This window comes from Zingiber officinale, chromosome 10B (genome assembly GCF_018446385.1).
Source record: "Zingiber officinale cultivar Zhangliang chromosome 10B, Zo_v1.1, whole genome shotgun sequence".
NCBI classification, from domain to species: domain Eukaryota; kingdom Viridiplantae; phylum Streptophyta; class Magnoliopsida; order Zingiberales; family Zingiberaceae; genus Zingiber; species Zingiber officinale.
Window position 1 is genome coordinate 87029291 of NC_056005.1, and position 21997 is coordinate 87051287.

The 21997-nt window shown below is 35.9% G+C and overlaps 1 long non-coding RNA gene across 1 annotated transcript; it reads right to left on the bottom strand.

The window, feature by feature from the left end:
• Positions 1–10546: 10546 nt before the first annotated feature.
• Positions 10547–11865, bottom strand: LOC122030092. The gene is made up of 4 exons (XR_006125308.1): positions 11804–11865; positions 11513–11637; positions 11331–11364; positions 10547–10758 (listed from the first exon to the last, which is right to left on the bottom strand). It is a non-coding gene; the product is annotated as an uncharacterized LOC122030092 (long non-coding RNA).
• Between the last annotated feature and the right edge of the window lie 10132 nt (positions 11866–21997).

The following is a 21997-nucleotide window of genomic DNA, read 5'->3' on the forward strand; positions in this document are numbered from 1 at the left end:
TTACTTTATTCTATTCCATGCTCTAATAGTATAATTGAGTTAATTTATTTTTAACTATATCATGAGATTACTTAATTTTATATTTAATCATCCTCTCATTTTATGATAAACTCTAAAATATTTTGATGTGCTACTTTATTTTCGACTAGGTATCTTTATTCTCAATAATGAAAAGGTCTAAGAGTGGTTTGATGTGGTATTTATTTTTTATCAATTAGACCATTAGATTGGTGTATGATCATTATTCATTCTCTCATTTATGAAAAACTATAAACAATCTTTAATTAGCAATGATACTCTTCATGTGTTTAATATATTAAATAATTGTACTATTTAACCATTGGACTAGATTGTATTGTGGTAGTTACAAGATATGGTCAATTATAATTGCTAATTTAGGGATCTTAAAAATATGGTTACCCCTATCTTATATTTTTAGACTTTTCTTGTTTCTAGGACTTCAGTTTTACTTCTATGCAAGTAAACACTTGATCAACGTTTGAATTCCTATCCTCAATGTTGATTTGTGTAGGTAGACTATCCTACATAACCAATGCAAACATTTAGAACTACACAGGCATACTAATCTCAATAATCGACTACTTTTGAAGTAGACTAAATTAAGGATTGTAACCTAAATAGGGCCCTATCACGAGACCCTACGACCCCTAAATGACTATTCTATTACTATGTGATGATGAATTAAGATTAATTCATTATGTTATATGATAATCTATGATTCCTCGCGGCTTACCAATCTACTTTCATAGTTGACTTTTCGTGTATCAATTTTCTATGGGTAAGAGGGTCAGATTCTCCTTTTGGTTCATCTCCAATTCCCTCGTACAATAAGAATCTCATGCTATCAACATCGAGATCATGATTACATAATAGATCCAGACCATAAATCATATATCATGAAATATGAAGATTTAAACATGCTTAGATCCAAAGAGATAATGTTTACATTACAAGAAGCTACTCCCTAATCCTAGAATCCAGAGTTTATTCCATAAACATCGAGCTACAATCATAAAATATGTTCACGATTCAGAAATCCAATTACAATCTTAGAGAAAATAGAGAAAAGAGAGAAGAGGCTTAGGCTTAATCGAAGATTCCGCTCCCTAGATGTTCTTGGCCTTGTTCCTTCGCCCAAATGGTGTTGGGATCTCCTCCTCAAGCCTCCTGGGAACCCTTAGACGGTTCCCAAATCAGATCCCCTTCAAAATCAGCATGAAGAGCTTAAATAGGCATGGAGGTAGAAGATTGACACAAGCCATGCCCCTGGGCATGAGTGCCTGTGTTGGGTGCTGCTGCTTAAGGGCACGACTGAGCACGGGTCGTGCCATTGGCCACGGGTGCCCATGCTCACTCCTAGTAGTGGAGCACAACCCCTACCACTAGGCATAGGCACTTTGGTTTGGTAGCAGAGAAGAATACGGATTGTGCCACTGGGCATGACTGCCCATGTTTCTCCAATAAAAAGGAACACAGGCCATGCCACTAGGCACGACTTCCTGTGTTTAGCCTTGGGAGCTTTCTTCCTTGATCTTCAATCCTTGTTTTCACTCCATTTTGCACCCTAACACAAGAAATACACAAAAGCAATACAATGAACTAGAAATAAATTGACATGAAGCATAAAGATATGAAATCATGAGTTAATTACACATAAAGTTGGTCAAGAAATGTATCAAAATTAATTAGAAATCCCTATGTAAAATAGATGCATCAAAATCCCCTGACCAAACCTTTGCTTGTCCTTAAACAAACACCAACATCAAGGATGTATGTGGATATCATTCTTCCTAACTTCAATAAACTCATTAAATCTTCTCATATAGTATCACTCCCAAGTGCAAGCATTCAATCAGTTTCATCAGGCCTACATGCTAGTTACGTGCACAGTGCATGATTTGTCCCTTACTTTTTAAATTCCTTCTTAGTCAAGTCATCATTCAGTCATGTTCCCAAAGTTTTCAGTGTTAGACACTTACTTGACATACTCAAGGTTCGTCCCCTCTTCCTAACACTAAGTCTCAAGGTATGCTCAGTATTGAGAGAAATTAATAAATATTTCCTCAGTAACCTAAGTTGGTCTCAAAGGAGCATCTTATCATTTCCATCCACGATAACTATTTTTTATCCCTTTATTTTCACTCTTTATTTTCCATTTTTTTCTCTTTTCACTCAAATATTTTATTGTATCTCAAACACTTTCTTTTCTTTTCCTCTCACATGGTATTTTAATTTTTCCAAATAAGCTATCTTAAACCAAGTATGATCCCGTAACTAAGATGTTAGGAAAAAGGTCTTCTTTGGTTACTATGGTACTAGTCCAACCAAATGAATCATGACTATTGTACCAAAGCCACCTTTGGAACAATCCTTAGTGAAATGTAATTATTAACCATCAAGTAAGCAAATGGTGAAATATCAATTGACTTAACAACACTTATGTGCAATTCTAGATAAGAGAAAATGAATCACCAAAATTTTTAGAAAATATATCCACATGTTATCATCAAATCATAACCATATAAAACATGCTTCAAAGGACTACTCAATGCATTGTATGCTCCATCTCATATGTAAAAGATTAACAAGCCTAAGCCATCCTAACATGAATTTGACAACTGATTCACACTAAACAAAAAGGAAAGTAAAACCTAAAGCACCACTTCTTGAGCCTTGATAGTTGTATGCATGATGCCAAAGGTACACATGCTTAGCTTGAGCAGCTGTCATCTCCTCCCTCTCACAGTGACCTTTGTACCCATTGCCATTACTCTCTTTATTCTCCCATAAACTACTACATTTAATTTTGGAATTTTCGTTATTCTTCCCATTCAATTACCTTCTCTTCTCTTTTACTAGAGTTAGCTTGAAAATATGGCTATGCCTCCTGATAATGAGCCTCACCTCTCTAGAAATGGCTTGTGAAGCCATCAAACCCACTGGTCTATGCTCCCCATTGTTGTTCCAATAATTGCTTTATAGCGACTTATTCTGCATGGATTCTATCAAGACTAGAATGGAAGATAGAGAAATCATATGTACTAGGTCCTGAAAAATGCTCTGGATAAGGAAAAGAGGGGACAATAGGTTCAATGTGTGGATCTCTATCAGGGTGAGTCACAGGAACATGTGGCCTCTCCAAGGGGGACATATGCAGCTCACTAGACTGAGGAATAGGTGAAATTCATGACATTCTCAAGTTTTCAAGGTTGGTTATAGTGGTTTACTCAACATTAGGTAGCGTAAATGGGCACGATCCTTAAGTACAAGTCCGAATGTATCCCCATCATGGACAATCATCCTAGAAGATAGCAATGCCCCTATATCAATGCTGGAATGTCCTTCTACGACATCTAACCTACTCAAATCATATCCATGTCCTTGAGCAATATAAGTGATATATCCCATTCTAGTAGTGGCTCTCCTGACCTTGTTTAAGTGTCTAGCGAAGTGTGGCCCATAATCAATATCCCCTCGATGCAATATTATCCATAAACATAAGAGCTCACTGAGTCTCACAACCCCTTCATTGTCCCCTCTTCCAAAAATGTTATTTGCCATCACCTATGCATATAACAGATCACAAGATTTTGTAAGTGTGAGGCCCTAGTACTCGAAGGGTCATATCCACCTATCTCTACTAACCCCACCCCCCCCCCCCCCCCCAACCCCACACACACCAAAAAAAAAAAACAATTGCATTAAAATCTCTATGCGTCCTCCTATCCCCCCCATAAGGAAATCCAAAACAAAAATTAAATTACTTCAATGTCCATCTATAATCATCATTGAACAATCCAATATTAATTGATATTTCAACACAACTCCTCCCCATTAGGACCTTAACTTCTAATGAGCTCAAAAATTCTAGTGTGGTCCTAGCATAGGTGGGGCATTGTATACATTCCAATTCACCCCAGTGCACCTTACTTATCATTCAATTTGTAAGTACCCTATGGAGATTTTGATGTAATCAACCAAGTCAAGTTAGGTTCTATTATTTTTTGATATCTTGTGTCTAAGTGTACAAGGACTTAGGAGCACAAGATGTCAAGCGAAAGATGCAACTAGAGAGAAGGATGACACAGGAGAGAGTCGACTAGCTTAGTGTGTTTGAGGGACGAGAAGCTGCAGAAGAGTACGCTGGTGGATGAGAAGAAAGTGCACAGAGATTTTGAAGGATGAGAAGCCAGAGCGAAACATTACTCGAGAAGGCAGGAAAATGAGTTTAGGTGAGCCCTATTCTGGATGGCCGAAATCACTCAAGGTAACAGAACCAGAATGGGAGAAACGAGAGAATCAACAAGATTTTGATTGTCCAGCCTGGTCTGGGCACTTGGACTGGGTTGGGGCTCCTGAAACCCCTAGGGCAGCTAGGGCGCCCCGAGTTTGTGCCCTGGTTGAGGCCTGGTTTAGCCTGGTCCAGGCGCTTGGACCTAGTCTAGGCACCCAGACCAGAAAACGTATCTATGCCACGTTGTCGCCGATCTTTTATGTTGTGGATAAAATTTTATCCATACCCAAGCACCCACCCAGATCAGGTCTATAAATATAGTCCTAATTTCTATAGTTAGAACACAACACTTGTAAATGAATTCTCTTTTTGTTCTACAACTTTTGTGACCTGTCAACATTGTAAAGAGGCTACTTTGCCCAAAGGAGATTTTAGTGAGCTTCATTTATCTAGGATTAGAAATTCTCTGATTGCAAACCTAGTAAACTCGCTTGTCTCTATTTTTAATTTATGTATTTACTTTTGGTTGTTATACAAGTATTTTCCTAACTTAACTCGAAGATTGAGAAAGGGTATTCGTATCTTTTTAGGGCTATTCACCCCCATCTAGCCAGCCGCTAGAGGATCAACAATTAGTATCAGAGTGAGGATGCTTTAAAAGGACTAACCGTCGACCGAAATAAAGAAATCAATGGTCAGACCAAGCCTCGTCCTGCTAAATTTCGAGGGGGAGTTCATACACTGAAAACATCAAATGGAGGTATTCCTAAAAGCTGACTTTAAAATTCTTTTAATAATTAAGTATAGTTTTGTAGTTCCCAAAGATCAATAAGGCATAGAGAAAGAAGAGTACCTCTGGATAAAGAAGGAGGAAAGCAATTTCATAGTCATAAGTAGAGCGGAATATCACTTATTAAGTGTATTACCGCCTCAAGAAGTAAATCACATCGGAAGCTATACATCAGCAAAAGAACTCTTGGTGTAGTTCCTGGAACTCCATGAAAGAACATTTGAAGCAAAGCTTGCATGATGGGACATTCTCTAAACCTCCAGGATAAGTATTAGAGTTTATGAATCTTGGTAGCCAAGTGAGTGCCGCTCACTTGGCTACCAGGATTCATAAACTCAAGTACTTATTCTAGAGGTCTAGAGTTTGAATCCTGGGGAAGGCAAAAATCCACTGGCCAAGGGTGGAAAGATCTAGTGAGTAACGACATGGCCGAGGGGCCGCCTTGGGGCGTCCAATGGGGCCGAGGGGCCAGGTCGTTACATAAAAAGGCCGCTCACTTGGCTACTAGGATTCATAAACTCTATCCTGGAAGTCTAGAGTTCGATTCCTATGGAAGGCAAAAATTCACTAGCCAGGGGTGGGAAGATCTAGTGAGTAACGGCACGGCCGAGGGGCCACCTTAGAGCGTCCAATGGGGCCGAGGGGCCAGGTCATTACACATTCTTCGGAGCAAGCTAATGAACATCCATCTGGAAAAAGGTGAGAAGGTAGTCCAACTACCTACGAAGATTAAGGAGCTGATCACCAGACTGGTCAACCTCAGGAAAATGGTAATCAATCGGGACTCAATATGCTACGCACTCAACGCTTTTCCCAGAACTCTAGAATGGACTTCGATCATAGACACCTACTACATCTCGAGGGATCTAGAGGTAAGTACCCTAGAGGAATAATTTTTTACTTTGGAATTACATGAAACTCAATGTGCAGGTATAATAAAAGAGTCAAGCCAGAATCTAGCACTAAAAGCCACCAAAAAGGACTAATCCTAGTCAGACACAGATCTAGAAGGAGACCAAGAAACTTACATGGTAGGAAGTTTAAAAAGTTTTTTAGACCTAATAAATTTAAAGAAATGCATAACAAAAAAATTCTAAGAAATAGAAGAAAGGTTCGATGCTACCAATGTCAAAAAGAATGACACAGAAAAGAGGTCTGCTAAGAACTCAAAATGGAAAAAGACAAGAGACCCAAACAAAAGAAGCACAAGAATCTCAAGGTCACTTGGGACGAAAGCTCATCATCCGAGTCAAAAATAGAAGCATATGCAGGACTAGCACTGATGACTTGCCATGAAGAATAAAGCACCTTAGAAGCTAGCATCGATGAAAGGGAAGCTATTTCAGATGAATACAGTGAAGCAAGGGGAGAATCAAGCTTCAAATACGGTATGGTAAGTGAGGTATGCCTCTTACCTCCTGATCAACTATATTATGGTATTAAATCAATATACAAATTAAAAACTAAAAATGAAAATTTTAAAAAGGAGAATTTAGAAATAAAAAGAATCTTGGCAAAATCTTGCTTAATAGAGGATCTCGAAAAATAAAAAATTGAAAATACTAATTTAAAAGAACAAATATAAAATTTAAAAAATTCTGCATGCTCAAATTCTAGATATTCGCAAGGATTAAATTGATATTATAGATTTCATAGGGATCAAATCATAAAAGTAATAAAAACATACAACCCTAGAAAATACTTGATCAATCGAGTAAGAAGCAACCTATATTGGGCTCCAAAATCATGCTTAGTTTAAGTTGTGCATATTTCTAATTTTAATTTGGTTGAATATGTGCCTTTTTATTACCTACTGTGATAAAATAAATTTCCTCATACAATTTGTTCAAAACTAATTAGGTATTAATTATTCCAAAAAAGAGGATTTTATTTCCTATTTGGAGATTTTTTTTTAATTTTTTTTAACATAATATTTTTTTATGATTTTTGTTACAAATATCATATTATATTTTTTTAATTTAAAAATATTTCATAGAGTTATTTTTATAAAATTTATTTTTTTCATAAAAATTTATAATATTCTCTATCCAACAAAATATTTTTAAAATTTTTTGAATAATATTTAATTTTCTATGAATTATTTATCCAAATACTAATTTTTAATATTAAAAAATTCTTAAACAATAAATTTTGGAAAATTACCCAACTACAGTCTTAAAAAAATTCTCAAGATTTTTTTAATTTTAAAACTATTTTTTGAATTTCAAAACTATTTTTTAAGAATTTTAAGTAAAATTTGTTTTTTTGTAGTAAATAATTTTTTTACTGCTTAAATTGATTTTATGAAAATTTTATTACTACTTTGGACATGTCCTCTTAACCTTTATAAAAAGTTTCATAATTTTTCAACAAATAAAATAACTTTTAAATTACTTTTGTTGAAAATTGCTTTTTAATTATAAAAAGAATCAAAATGTCGAGAATAAATTCTAAATTTTTTTAAGTGTTAATCACTATACGTGTATTCCTTGGACTTTAATTTCAATTTAATTTGGTAAAACTCCTATTTTTAATATGATCAAAGAGGGAGAGTTAGAAGCTATGTTTAAGGGGAAGGTACATTTTTAAATATTGCATATCTAATGTTTTAAACTTGCATAGTAATTTAATTTAATGTCTTATTTTATCCTATCTTAACTTAGGTTGATCTACCTTGAAAAGGGAGAGATTGTTGTTGGTGCAGCTGGCCAGTAAGAGGGGAGGGGTGAATTGCCTGAAACAAAAAAAAATACCCTCCTCATTCTTTCAAATCTTAAGGTGCAACAATAATAAATAAAAATAAAAGAACAGAATTAAAGAAAAGACCCAGGGATTGACTTGATTACAACCTAGGTGGTTGTTAATCCAAGGCAGTTAAAAAGCTCAATCAGAATTTCCTTCTCTGAAGGTGAAGAAACCTTTTATACAATAAAATCTTAAGTAGTTGCTAGGAAGTTAGTACAAGAGTTAATAATTAATTTCCTAGCTCTAGGGCCCTTTTTATAGGGCCTGAAAACTCTATCTTCGGCTTGAGGGTGCCTCTTATAAGCATGGAGGGCGCCTCCAGCATGGCATTTGGATAAAATTTTATCCAAATGTAAAATGGTCACTTTGACTGGGTTGAGGGTGCCCTTAACGCCATGGAGGACACCCTTAATGTGGAGGTCGCCCTTAATGTGGAGGGCACCCTCAATATGGATGGCACCCTCAATGCTACAACGTATAAATAACTCCAGCTTCTTTTCACTCCTTTTCTTCTTCCGAAGCTCCGATCGCTTGGGTGCTTGCGGCCAACTGAAATAGGGCTCACTCGAACCCAATTTTCGGCCTTCTCCTCGAGCAGGCTTATACTCTGGCTTCATGTCCCTCGAACGTCACGTATGTTCTCCTCGCCCACCGGTGTACTCTTCCGCAGCTCTTTCATCCTTAGGATGCACCGAGCTTGTCAGCTCACTTCCCGTGCCGTCCTTCTCGCCAGCTGCGTCTTTCGTTCGACTTCCTGTGCTCTTAAGCTCCTATACACTTAGACACAGAGATCAAAATAAGACAGGACCTAACCTAACTTGGTTGATCACATCAAAACAACCACGGGGTCTAACAATCTCCCCATTTTTGATGTGCATCAACCCAAGTTCAAGTTAGAGTAAAACAAACAAGTAATAATTTAAAGAAATTACCATACTAATAATTTAATCATAAAAATTGTAATAAAAGAAATTACAACATTTAAATTAAAAATTTTCTACGCTAAAAAATATATTCTTCGAAGTTATAATAATTTTCTCCCCCTAAACTTGTACCTATTTCTCCCCCTTTGATCACATCAAAAAAATCAATGTACATATTTTTAAAAAATTCCGAATAAAAATTTTCAAGTTACAAATTTTCAAATTTTCATGTTAAACAAAATTTGAAGAAATTTCCAAGTTAGAAATTTCCAAAAAGAATTTGAAATGTTTAAATAGTTGATAAGAATTTAAAAGCATTATTTTAATTGCTTATTAGTTTGTCAATTAAACATTTAATTCGATAATCAACTTCTAGGTTGTGGCGAGGCACTAGACCTTCTTGGTTATTGGATCATCAACCACTTCTAGACAAAGCCTTTTAAGAAATTTAAACATTTAATTTCTTCTGAAAGCCTTGATTAATAGAAGGTTTAATCTAGATATGATTTTGGAACCCAATAGAGGTTCCTTCCTACTGGGTTAGTTAGATATATGGGGGGTACATATCCTTTAGGTATTCGTCTAAGTTGTCCTTAATATTTTCTGATGTACCAGTTTAATTTTCCATAAATCTTAAGTTTTGACTTTTGAAAATTTTTTGGTTTTTGACAACATGTATCTGTTTTCAAATTTTCAATTTGTAATTTTAATTTTTCATTTTCTGATTTCAAGTTATCTAACATTCTGTTTAACTCAGCATTCTCTTTTTCTATTTTTACTAAATCTTTTGAAAGTACTTTAATGAACTTAAAAGAGTGCTCAGGTGAAAGAGTACGTACCTCACTTACTGTAAGTGCTCACTACAAAAAATAAGACATTTTGGGACGAATTTTGGGACAAATTTAAAAAAAAAAAATCGTTGCAAAATTTTTTGGGACGAAATCAGGGACGAAAATATTTTCGTCCCAAAATCTTTGATGCCAACTTTTGGAACGAATTATGGTTTGATGCAAATTCGGCAACGAATTTGGGGACAAAATTGGCGACGAATAAAATTTTCGTCCCCAAATTCGTCGCAAAAAAGGAACGAATAATTTTTTGTTGCAAAGTTAGCAACGAATTTGGGGATGAATTCAGTTCGGAGGAAATAATTTTTTGTTGCCAAATTTGTTCCTATTTTTGCAACAAATTTGGGGACGAATTCGGTGTCAAATTATTTTTTGTTGCTAAGTTTGTCCCTAATATTGCAACGAATTTGGGGACGAATTCAGTGACAAATTTTTTTTTGTTGCCAAATTTGTCCCTAATTTTGCAACAAATAATAAATTTTTTGCAAAATTGGCAACGTATTTTGCAACAAAATTTGGCAATGACTTCAATATTCGTAGCCAAATTCGTTGATAATTTTCATAAGCATTTGCGACGAATTTGGGAACAAAAATACTAATTTAATTAATAAATAAATTTTCGTCCCAAAATTCGTCCCAGAATCTGGGACGAATTTTGGGACGAATTTTGTGGAATCGTCCCAAAATTCGTCCCAAAATCTGGGACGAATTTTGTGGATTCATCCCAGAATTCGTCCCAAATTCTGGGACGAATCCACATATTCGTCCCAGATTCTGGGACGAAAATAAATTTGTCGCAAAATTATTGAGGATTACGATAGAGTGGGAACAAATCGTTTTCGTCGCCAAATTCGTCCCTAATATTAAATTCTTTTTCCAAATTAAATTTCTTTCTATAATTCAATCCATAGATACATAAACACCAAATTCAAATAACATATTATATACATTCAACACATCCTAATTTCACATACAGGAGTAATAATTGAACTCGATCAACTCATAATTCAACAAACATAAAGATCTCAACAAATTTTACAAGATCTATCTTGTTCAAACTTCTAGAAAATATTATAAAGTTCAACAATCAAATGTTATATAAATCCATCATCCATCCAAGGAGGTAAATAAACTAAGAATACATCAAGTCATCTTCGTCTGCCACAAAAGCTTTGCACCCCCTCAAATCTCCTTTGCCTACATAACAACAAACAAATAAACCAGATCATGTGTAACAAGAAAGATTATAAATATGATACGATATGCCCATGCAACAAGAAAGATTGGAAACAAGACATAACTGTGAAATTCCTTAAACATTCAAATAAATGCCCTATTTACCAACGATATGAATCATCCATGTCATAAAATTATAAGAAGTATCTTGAAGCTAAGTAAAAGTATCGTAAATATGATACAACCTAATATAAATGGCACATCAAATTGTTATAATAATACCTATTTCACCATATCAATCAATAGCTACAAATATTCTATGTCCATGACACATGGAGAGCATGAAAGATATTCTTAAAATTTCCTAACATATGAAAATAGCTCAAATGAAGAAAACACAAACTAATTAAACTTAATTTTTTCGTGATACAAGTGTTTTAGTAATCATGGTTACTTGGTTGCTAGGTAAACTCTAATCATAATTTGCAATTTGAACTAATAATACAATAGTAACAAATTTCAATAAATTAAAAGCAATTAAAAAATAAATAAATAAATAAAATTAAAAGTTTAACATGTTACTTAATACTTACTTTTTTCTCAGACCTTTAGTTCGCCTTACCAACCCTATTAAAAATAAATTGACAATATTAATTAAAATAAAAATTAGAAAAGTTAACAAGCCATTGATTAATGTGTAAAACAGTAAACATGAGACAAATAATCATCATACATAATTATGGAAAATTTTTTTAAATAAGCTAACAAAACTTACCCATCATCAAAAATCAAAGTCATCATTATGATTATCATCATCCTCCTCCTCCGCCTCCTCTTCCTCATTCTGCATTATACCTGAATTCTTGTTATACATCCAACTTCGCTCATTCTGCATTTTAACTGAATTCAGCTATTTAGTTAAACATTATTAAAAGAGATAAATCTTATCATTGAAGACCAAACAACAAAGAACAGCTTATCAAAAAGAAGAAACGCAATTAATTAACTATTTAAAGCTAACTTTATATACAGATCATTAAATGCATATTAATGAACTTAGGAATACCGAAAAGAGGTGAACAAATACAGTTGTCTTCAACTACACTGAGATTACGCCAAATTGAGACCTGCACAAACAACATTATCAATTATTATAGTATTAATCTAACAATTTTAATAGAGTTGAAGCAATTGTAATTAAATTGAAATAATAATATTTTAATGGAACAAAATTTGGAAAAAACAAAATTACTCTCTATATTAGAGCAATTGTGGATCAGAATTGACATTTTTTATATGAAAAATAAAATATTTTGATAAGGATGTTTTTGAGATAAAAAATAGAATAGGGTCGCTTCTGTTATTTTCTTTAAAAGAAAATTTTTTTAACAGTAATAAAAATGATGAGCACCCTTTAAATTTTGTATCAAAGAAAAAAAAAACATGTCAACTCTATTGTAATTTGTCCCTCCATTAATTAATTCCAATCTAAAAACTATCCTACAAGTATTTGTAATGATAAAGAGGATCAGTACACAGAAAATCAAAGGTAAATTTATACCTATGGTATATTGGAGCTCCCCATACATTTAGGATTCGAAACCCTAGTATCAAAATTTTGCCCTAGTGTAGTTGAGATTTTATTACTTCCACACCCCTAAACTGCACATCTATATACAAGAAGAACTACAAATCTTTATCCAAAAATAGCCCTAAACCCTATTTCACAGATCATTGGTCATTGACATCTAAGTGATCAAGAGTTGCAGTGCTTTTCTTTGTTAACAAACAAGAATGAAGCCCTAAATTTCACAGATCAGTACTCCACCATTCCAAATCTTGCGACATCAGTGCTAGCAGCGGCGACTCGCGGCCAACTGCCGCCAGCCACGGCCAGGCGCGGCCAGGCGCTGACAGCCGCGGCCAGCCGATCAGCCGCCGCAAGGGTTGCAGTGAAGGGATGAGTGAAGGGGCAGATGGGTGGGAGGAGATTTAGGGCAGTTTTTGGGACGAATCTAGGAATTCGTCCCCAAATCTGGGACGAATTCCAGATTTCGTCCCAAAATATAAAAATTTTTAAAAAAAATAGAAAAATGATTCGGAGACATTAAATATGGACTTAGAGATGTCGTATTTTCGTGAAACAAGTTTCTATGGGTTTCTAATTTTCTTGTGATCTTAAAAATATTTTCTTTTTTAATTTTAAAATAATATAATGACATTGGTGATTTTTTACCTTGGATTAGGTCATATTCGAGTTAAAAAAATCACCACACTCAAAATATAAAGTTAAAATTCAGGATTAGGATATTTATATGATCGGTACGAAATTAGGAACCCATAGAAACTTGTTTCATGAAATTCCAAGATCGTTAGGTCCATATTTAGGCCTTCAGAATGATTTTTCTTTTAATTTTTATTTTTCTTAAATTTGGGACGAATCCTAGATTCGTCCCTAAATCTGGGACGAATCTAGAAATTCGTCCCAAAATCTGGGACGAATCCAGGATTCGTCCCAAAATTTGGGACGAATCCAGGATTCGTCCCAAACTTAAGAAAAATAAAAATTAAAAGAAACATCATTCGGAAGACCTAAATATGGACCTAACGATCTCAGAATTTTATGAAACAAGTTTCTTTGGGTTCCTAATTTTCTCATGATCTTAAAAATATCTTCATCCTTAATTTTAACATATTGTATTGAGTGCGGTGAATTTTTTATTATGAATTAGGTCATATTAATGTTAAAAAATCACCACACTTAATTAATTAGGTTAAAATTCTGATTTAGGATATTTTTATGATCATGAGAAAATTAGGAATCCATAGAAACTTGTTTCATGAAATTCTGAGATCGTTAGGTCCATATTTAGGCCTTCCGAATGATTTTTCTTTTAATTTTTATTTTTCTTAAATTTGGGACGAATCCTGGATTCGTCCCAAAATCTGGGACGAATCCAGAAATTCGTCCCAAAATTTGGGACGAATCCAGGATTCGTCCCAAATTTAAGAAAAATAAAAAGAAAAAGAAAAATCATTCGGAAGACCTAAATATGGACCTAACGATCTCAGAATTTCATGAAACAAGTTTCTTCGGGTTCCTAATTTTCTCATGATCTTAAAAATATCGTCATCCATAATTTTAATCTCATATATTTAGCGTGGTAATTTTTTAACCCGAATTTGACCTATTTCAGGTAAAAATCACATGAAACTCAATATATTATTTTAAAATTAAGGATGAGGATAGATTTATGATTAAGGGAAAATTAGAAACTTATAGACTCTTATTTCATGAAATTATGAAATCTGTAGATCAATATTTTAAGTTTTAAACACATATTCAAACATGCGTTAAACGCTAACATATTATATTAATACTAAACTTTCTATGTTTCACTAAATATGGACCTAACGATCTCAGAATTTTATGAAACAATTTTCTTTGGTTTCCTAATTTTCTCATGATCTTAAAAATATCTTCATCCTTAATTTTAACATATTGTATTGAGTGCGGTGAATTTTTTATTATGAATTAGGTCATATTCATGTTAAAAAATCACCACACTTAATTAATTAGGTTAAAATTCTGATTTAGGATATTTTTATGATCATGAGAAAATTAGGAATCCATAGAAACTTGTTTCATGAAATTCCGAGATCGTTAGGTCCATATTTAGGCCTTCCGAATGATTTTTCTTTTAATTTTTATTTTTCTTAAATTTGGGACGAATCCTGGATTCGTCCCTAAATCTGGGACGAATCCAGAAATTCGTCCCAAATTTTGGGACGAATCCAGGATTCGTCCCAAATTTAAGAAAAATTAAAATTAAAAAAAAAAAATCATTCGAAAGGCCTAAATATGAACCTAACGATCTCGGAATTTTATGAAACAAGTTTCTTTGAATTCCTAATTTTCTCATGATTTTCAAAATATCTTCATCCATAATTTTAACATATTGTTTTTAGTGCGGTGAATTTTTAATTATGAATTAGGTCATATTCATGTTAAAAAATCACCACACTTAATTAATTAGGTTAAAATTCTGATTTAGAATATTTTTATGATCATGAGAAAATTAGGAATCCATAGAAACTTGTTTCATGAAATTCTGAGATCGTTAGGTCCATATTTAGGCCTTCCGAATGATTTTTCTTTTAATTTTTTTTTTTCTTAAATTTGGGACGAATCCTGGATTCGTCCCAAAATCTGGGACGAATCCAGAAATTTGTCCCAAAATTTGGGACGAATCCAGGATTCGTCCCAAATTTAAAAAAAATAAAAATTAAAAAGAAAAATCATTCGGAAGGCCTAAATATGGACCTAACGATCTCGGAATTTAATAAAACAAGTTTCTTCAGGTTCCTAATTTTCTCATCATCTTAAAAATATCTTCATCCGTAATTTTAACATATTATTAAGCGCAGTTAATTTTTTATTACGATTTATGTTAAATTTGGTTTAAAAAATCACCACACTAAATATATGAGGTTAAAATTATGAATGAAGATATTTTTAAGATCTTGAGAAAATTAGAAACCCATAAAAACTTATTTCATAAATTTCTGAGATCGTTAAGTACATATTTAGTGTTCCGAATGAATTTCCTTTTTTTTTTTTTTTAATACTAAACTGTCTATGTTTCACTAAATATGGATCTAACGATCTCGGAATCTCATGAAATAAGTTTCTATGGGTTTCTAATTTTCTTATAATCTTAAAAATATCTTCATCTTTAATTTTAACATATTACATTGAGTGCGGTAAATTTTTTATTACGAATTAGGTCATATTCATGTTAAAAAATCACCACACTTAATTTATTAGGTTAAAATTCAGATTTAGGATATTTTTATGATCATGAGAAAATTATGAATCCATAGAAACTTGTTTCATGAAATTCCGAGATCGTTAGGTCCATATTTTATCCTTCCGAATGATTTTTTTTAATTTTTATTTTTCTTAAATTTGGGACGAATCCAGAAATTCGTCCCAAAATCTGGGACGAATCCAGAAATTCGTCCCAGATTTTGGGACGAATCCAGGATTCGTCCCAAATTTAAGAAAAATAGAAATAAAAGAAAATTTATTTGGAAGGCCTAAATATAGACCTAGCATTCTCGGAATTTTATGAAACAAGTTTCTATAGATTTCTAATTTTTTTGTAATCTTAAAAATATCTTCATTCATAATTTTAACATACTATATTAAATGCGGTGAATTTTTTATTATGAATTAGGTCAAATTCGGGTTAAAAAATTACCATACTAAATATATGAGGTTAAAATTATGGATGAGGATATTTTTAAGATCATGAGAAAATTAAAAATCCATAGAAACTTATTTCATAAAATTCTGAGTTCGTTAGGTCCATATTTAGGCCTTCCAAATGATTTGTCTTTTTATTTTTTATTTTTCTTAAATCTGGGACGAATCCTGGATTCGTCCCAAAATCTGGGACGAATCCTATATTTGTCCCAAAATCTGGGACGAATCTTGGATTCGTCCCAGATTTTGGCCCATTTTTTAAATTTTTTTCTTAAAAAATTTTTGATTCTGGAACAAATCCTGGATTCGTCCCAGAATCTGGGACAAATCCTAGATTCGTTCCAGAATTTGGGACGAATCCTGGATTCGTCCCAGAATCTGGGACGAATTTTGCAACGAAAATAATGTTCGTTGGGAATTTGTGACAAAATTATTTTGTTGCAGATTTCATTTCTAATTCGGATCAAATTTTGTTTTTGTTGCCAAAATTGTTGCGATTTTGGGACGAAAATTTTTCGTCCCAATCTTTCGTCCCTAAATTATTATTTTTTTGTAGTGGCTAATGCTCCCTCTTCATTGCTTCTTTCTTCCGATGATCCTCCCCCTTCATCTATACTTATCTCTGAGCTGGTCTCATCTTCTTCTTGATGGATTGTCATTAGGGCTAGTCCGGCGTATGCTTCGACTTCAGATTCGGAGGATGATGAATCATCCCATGTGGCTTTGAGGTTATGTTTGGACTGAGCTGGTTTCTTGTTCCTTTCCTTATCTTTGCTCTTTAATTTTGGGCAGTCATCTTTGATATGCCCTTCTTCATTGCAGTTGTAGCAATGGATAGTCCTTTTGTTTCCCTGATGCCTTCTTGAATGCGATTTAAACTTATTAGACTTAAGAAATTTATTGAACATTTTTACCAGTAGAGCCATTTTGTCTTCATCGATGGATGTCTTGGACTCTTGATCTTTTGTTCTTGCCTTTAGGGCAATATTGAGGTTTGTCTTTTCTATGTCTTTTGAATCTGTGATTCGAGATTCGTGAAGTTCAAAAATAGAAAATAGATTTTCTAGTGTACTTACCTCAAAGTCCTTAGAGATGTAGTATGCATCTACTAAGGACGCGCATTCTGAAGTTCTCGGGAAGGAGTTGAGCGCATACTGGATTGAATCTTAGTTTGTTACTGATTCTCCAAGATTATTTAGCTGAGTTATCAACTCCTTGATTCATGCTTGGAGTTACGCAATCTTTTCTCCATTGTTCATCCGGAGATTTGTTAGCTGAGTTTGGAGGATATCACGCCTTGCTAACTTCGCTTCTGAAGTACCTTCGTGGAGTTCCAGGAACTTCTCCAAGAGATCTTTGGTGGAGAATTAGCTGCCGATTCGGTTGACCTCCTAGGGTGGAAAGATGCTGAGCAGATGGAACTCTGTTTTATCGTTCGCCATGAAATCGGCTTGCTCTTTCTTCATCCACTGATGTTCTTCTTTCTCAGCTCCTTGCTGATCCGTAGGTGTTACAAAATCATATTTCATTATTAATAGAATATCAAATTCTGTTTTAAAAAATACCTCCATTCGGCGTTTCCATGTTGCGAAGTCTTCGTCGAATTTTGGGGGGTGAATACTTGCACCGGCCATTGTCTTGATCTTTGTCGCTTTAGACGGTGATTAGTCCTTCTGAGGCTGTTGGGCTCTTAAACCAATTATTGGTGCAGCGGGTTGGCAAGAGGGGAGGGGTGAATTGCATAAAACAAAAAAAAATACCCTCCTCGTTCTTTCAACTCTTAAGGTGCAACAATAATAAATAAAAATAAAAGAACAGAATTAAAGAAGAGACTCAGGGATTGACTTGGTTACAACCTAAGTGGTTGTTAATCTAAGACGGTTGAAAAGCTCAGTCAGAATCTCCTTCTCTAAAGGCGGAGAAGCCTTTTACACAATAAAAGCTTAAGCAGTTGCTAGGAAGTTAGTACAAGAGTTGATAATTAATTTCCTAACTCCAGGGCCCTTTTTATAGGGCTTGGAAACCTATCTTCGGCTTGAGGGTGCTTCCCATAAGCATGGAGGGCGCTTAGATAAAGTTTTATCCAAATGTGAAACAGTAACTTTGACTGGGTTGAGGGTGCCCTTAATGTGGAGGGTGCCCCCAATGTGGAGGGCTCCCTCAATATGGAGGGTGGCCTCAATGCTGTAACATATAAATAGCTCCAACTTCTTTTCACTCCTTTTCTTCTTCTGAAGCTCCGATCGGTTGGGTGATTGCGGCTAACCAAAATAGGATTCATCCAAATCCAATTTCCGGCCTTCTCCTCAAGCAGGCTTTCGCTCCGGCTTCTCATCCCTCGAACGTCGTGTACGTTCTTCTCATCCACCGGTGTACTCTTTCACAGCTCTTTCGTCCCTCGAATGCACCGAGCCCGTCGGCTCACTTCTCGTGTCGTCCTTCTCGCCAGTTGCATCTTTCGCTTGACTTCCTATTCTCCTAAGCTCCTGTACACTTAAACACATGGATCAAAACTAAACAGGACCTAACCTAACTTGGTTGATCACATCAAAACAACCACGGGGTACAACAATTGTAAGTATCCCGTGGAGATTTTTGATGTGACCAACTAAGTCAAGTTAGGTTCTGTTATTTTTTGATACCTTGTGTTTAAGTGTGCAAGGACTTAAGAGCACAAGAAGTTAAGCGAAAGACACAACTAACGAGAAGGATGACCTAGGTGCCCAAAACCCTTCTTGGCGCCCAAATCAGGTCTATAAATACAGTCCTAAGTTCTATAGTTAGAACACAATACTTGTAAATGGATTCTCTTTCTTTTTTTCTACTTTTGTGAGTTGTCGACGTTATAAAGAGGTTACTCTATCCAAAGGAGATTTTAGTGAGCTTCATTTGTCTAGGATTAGTAATCCTCTGATTGTAAACCTAGTAAACTCTCTTGCCTCTGTTTTTAATTTATGCATTTACTTTTTGTTATTATACAAGTGTTTGACTAACTTAGTCCAAAGATTGGGAAGGGTATTCATGTCTTTTTGGGGCTATTCACACCCCCCTAGCCGGTCGCCAGGGGACCAACACAATTCACCTCCTTAACACCAAAAACATCCATAGCATGATCATCTATGTACCTTGTGAGTGCAATATTACGCTTAACAAAGATATCAAATCGTACCTTATGAACATTGATGAAGAGCAAAGGACGACAGATGCTGACTCTGGAGGAAAGATAGGCGATGACTCCGAGGAAAGCGAATAATGAGGGATCTGAGAAAACCATAGCAGACCCCAAAGAAATCTAATTAAATAGTACCTTTTAGCGACGAGAATAACAAGTTGAAGCAAGATCGGAGAAACCCAAAAGCCGACCCAAGGAGGACTTCTACGAATCAAAACACTGTGACGACACAAATCACAACTCAATGTTTCGACGGATGCTATCGCCTCCTGCGCACTACGAAACCAACCAACAAAATGTCAGTGACCTAAAATTAGGGTGGGAATCCTTGGTTGGCCAACAGAGAGAATTCTCCTTTTTATACCACCTCATATAACCTCCGCGGTCATGAGGTGGACCCTAGTTTGTTAGACTTTGTTATGAGATGACATAAGTACCCGCAATAATAGTTTAAGGAATATTTTTCGCACCCCAGATATACCTCCTTTGTCATCTAGCACACTTACAAAAGTTTCTAGAAGTCATTTCCCGCCAAATTGCCATATGATTGTATATTATTCATACATAACTTATATTTAGTTGTAATACTCCTTACTGGCTATGCTTATGAGATTTAATAAATGTGAGTGTCTTTATACCCGACCAAATTCTACCAGGCCGATCTTATACTAATAGCCTCATAAAGGTGCGTGTCGGTATATCCGCCCGGGATTGTATTACTGAGCGTATTGTGCCTATGTCCGACCGAATACTTCCAAACCGAGTTCTTTCTGACAACGTATGTTGGCTCAATCGCCCAAGATTATATTACTAAACGAGTCATGTGCACGCTTGACCGGGATTCTAATACTGGGCGTATTGTACATATATCTGACCGTATACTTCCAAGTCGAGTCCCTTCTGACAATGTATGTTGGCTTGATCACCCGAGATTGTATTACCGAACGAGTCATGTGCATGCTCTACCGAGATTCTACTACCGGGCGTATTGTGTCTATGTCCGACCGTATACTTCCAAGTCTAGTTCCTTCTAACAATGTATGTCGACTCGATCGCCCGAGATTATATTACCGAACGAGTCATGTGCACGCTCGACCAGGATTTTACTACCGGGCGTATTGTGCCTATATCCGACCGTATAATTATATTAACGAAAGAGTCATGTGCATGCTCGACCGGGATTCTACTACCGGGCGTATTGTGCCTATGTCCGACCGTATACTTCCAAGTCTAGTCCCTTCTGACAACGTATGTAGGCTCGATCGCCCGAAATTATATCACCAAAAGAGTCATGTGCATGCTCGACCAGGATTCTACTACCGGGCGTATTGTGCCTATGCCCGACCGTATACTTCGATGTCTAGTCCCTTCTGACAACGTATGTTGGCTCGATCACCCAAAATTATATTACCGAACGAATCATGTGCATGCTCGACCGGGATTCTACTACCGGGCGTATTGTGCCTATGTTCGACCATATACTTCCAAGTCTAGTCCCTTCTGACAACGTATGTTGGCTTGATCGCCCGAGATTGTATTACCGAACGAGTCATGTGCACGCTCGACCTAGATTCTACTATCGGGCATATTGTGCCTACGTCCAACCGTATACTTCCAAGTCTAGTCCCTTCTAACAACGTATGTTGGCTCGATCACCTGAGATTATATTACTGAACGAGTCATGTGCATGCTCGACCGAGATTCTACTACCGGGCGTATTGTGCCTATGTCCGACCGTATACTTCCAAGTCTAGTCCCTTCTAACAACATATGTTCGCTCGATCGCCCGAGATTATATTACCGAACGAGTCATGTGCACGCTCGACGGGGATTCTACTACCGGGCGTGTTGTGCGTATGTTCGATCGTATACTTCCAAGTCTAGTCCCTTCTAACAGATTATATTACCGAATGAGTCATGTGCACACTCGACCGGGATTCTACTACCGGACGTATTGTGCCTATGCCCGACCGTATACCTCCAAGTCTAGTCCCTTCTGACAATGTATGTTGGCTCGATCGCCCGAGATTATATTACCGAATGAGTCATGTGCACGCTCGACCGGGATTCTACTACTGGGCGTATTGTGCCTATGCCCGACCGTATACTTCCAAGTCTAGTCCCTTTTGACAATGTATGTTGTCTTGATCACCCGAGATTATATTACTGAACAAGTCATGTGCATGCTCGATCGGGTTCCTACTACCAGGCGTAGGTGTGCTTTGCTAATACTTCACCCATTTGGGTTCGTCTAGCACTATCTGCTTGGTCGAGCTTTTGCCTGTCGAATATTCCTACTCGGATCGTGCGCTCCGTAAGTTTTATCCCGGCCAGTCTATATTCTCGACTGAGATTTGCCTGCTGGGCGCAATCATGTTACTCGGGCCTCCCTGCCTGTTGGGCCGGCTAAAAGGGGGGGTTGAATAGCCCTGAATAAAACACAACTCTTTCTCGAACAATTAAGCTAACACTTGAAAAATAGATTAAGCAGAAAATAAAGCATAAAAACGAGGCACCGGATTTGACTTGGTTACAACCGGGGAGGTTGTTAATCTAAGGAAGATGGTTGCACTAAGAACTCCTTCAGGCGGAGAAGCCTCGTTTACAGCAGTGTAGGCACAAAAAGAAAGAAGCTAATCAAAGCAGTGGAAGCACACAAGTGTTGTTACAATTTCTGAACTGATGAAAAGCTTCTGGACCAAGACTATATTTATAGCCTTGGTCGAGGCGCCTGGAAGGGTTCCGGGCGCCCTGGGGGGATAAAATTTTATCCCCCAACGTTCAGATCGTGTGAATCGCGATCTTGGTCAAAATTAGGG